The sequence below is a fragment of the Ursus americanus genome, chromosome 20 (assembly GCF_024610735.1).
Source record: "Ursus americanus isolate L20-20 chromosome 20, mUrsAme1.1.p, whole genome shotgun sequence".
Lineage (NCBI taxonomy): Eukaryota > Metazoa > Chordata > Mammalia > Carnivora > Ursidae > Ursus > Ursus americanus.
The window spans coordinates 20,975,137-20,976,862 of NC_142146.1; the positions used below are offsets into that span (position 1 = coordinate 20,975,137).

General features: G+C 45.1%; 1 pseudogene; it reads left to right on the top strand.

The window, feature by feature from the left end:
- Positions 1-416: 416 nt before the first annotated feature.
- On the top strand, positions 417-1,300 carry LOC148108388 (small ribosomal subunit protein eS6 pseudogene; annotated as a pseudogene).
- Positions 1,301-1,726: the final 426 nt, after the last annotated feature.

Genomic DNA, 1,726 nt, shown 5'->3' on the forward strand with positions numbered 1-1,726 from the left:
AATTTAAAGAATTGTTGCATATATAGTTCTAAACCAAACAAAAATGTCAGAAACGCAATTGGAAAAAAATACATTTAATAATAAATTTGGCAGGATAGGTTATGTATGTTTGTCCAAAGTATTTGATACATAGTACATGCTCTGTAAGTATTTGCTGAATGAGTATAGGATTTTTACCATGTATGTAGAAGTAAGTTGGAGAAATGGAGATGGCCAGAAATTGGAGGAAGCTGAGTCATTTCCTCCTTCCCCTGCGTAAAGCAGAAAATGCAGGAGGGTAAGTAGTGGAACTTTCTGTTCCTTTTATGCCTTGTTATTTCAAAGTGAAAGTCAAGTTCATTATTTCCAAGTGATTATTATTATTATTATAAGCTCAAAGGGGCTTGGTCACATTGTCTGAGTGAATAACCTAGGTCATGCATTTAGGAAGTGTTGAACACTCTCGGAGCGCTCTCAGGTACCTCTTGCCATTTAGAAACAATGCTCCTGCTCTTTTTTGTGGCTCCGAGGAGGCGTTAGGCTGCTTCGGGCTGAAGCTGAACATCTCTTTCCCAGCTCCTGGCTGCCAGGAACTCACTGAAGTGGACGATGAATGCTAACTTCATACCTTTTATGAGAAGCCTATGGCCACAGAAGCTGCTGCCGCTGCTGTGGGTGAAGAACGGAAGGGTTACATGGTCTGAATCCGTGGTGGCGACAACCGACAAGGCTTCCCCATGAAGCAGGCTGTCCTGACCCGTGGCCGTGCCTGCCGCTGCTGAGTGAGGGGCATTCCTGCTCCGGACCAAGGAGGACTGGAGAGAAAGCGCCAGTCAGCTCGGGGCTGCATTGTGGATGCCCCTCTCAGTGTTCTCAACTTGGTCATTGTAAAAACAGGGGGAGAAAGACATTCCTGGACTTATTGATACCCCTGCGCCTCGTCGCCTGGGGTCCAAAAGAGCTAGCAGAACCCACAAACTTTCCAGTCTCTCTAAAGAAGATGATGTCCGCCCCTATGCTGTGAGAAAGCCCCTAAATAAAGAAGGTAAGAAACCTAGAACCAAAGCGCCCAAGATCCAGCATCTTCACGTTTCCTCCAACAGAAACGTCAGCGTACTGCTCTGAACAAACAGTGTCCTAAGAAAATTAAGGGAGAGGCTGCAGAATTGGCTAAACTTCTGGACAAGAGAACGAAGGAGACCGAAGAAAAACGCCAGGAACAGATCGCCGAGAGACAGAGGCTGTCTTCCCTGGGAGCTTCTACCTCTAAGTCTGAGGCCAGTCAAAAATGAGATTTTCTGGGGCGCCTGGGTGGCTCAGTCGTTAAGCGTCTGCCTTCGGCTCAGGGCGTGATCCCGGAGTTCTGGGATCGAGCCCCACATTGGGCTCCTCCACTGGGAGCCTGCTTCTTCCTCTCCCACTCCCCCTGCTTGTGTTCCCTCTCTCGCTGGCTGTCTCTATCTCTGTCAAATAAATAAATAAAATCTTTTTAAAAAATGAGATTTTCTAAAGAGTTAAAAATAAATAAGATCAGACATGAAAACAAACAAACAAACAAACAAAACCACTGCTCCCCTGTCAATAATGGGTGCATGTTTTATCTTCCCTGGTTTCTCACTGTCAGCCATGAAATTTGACTCAATCATACCACATTCTTCCCTCACCTCTCTTTATATTAGTGATTCACTCTTTCTTAATTTTTCACTTTGTTCCTCTGGATTTCTATGATTCATTGAACTAAGTGAGT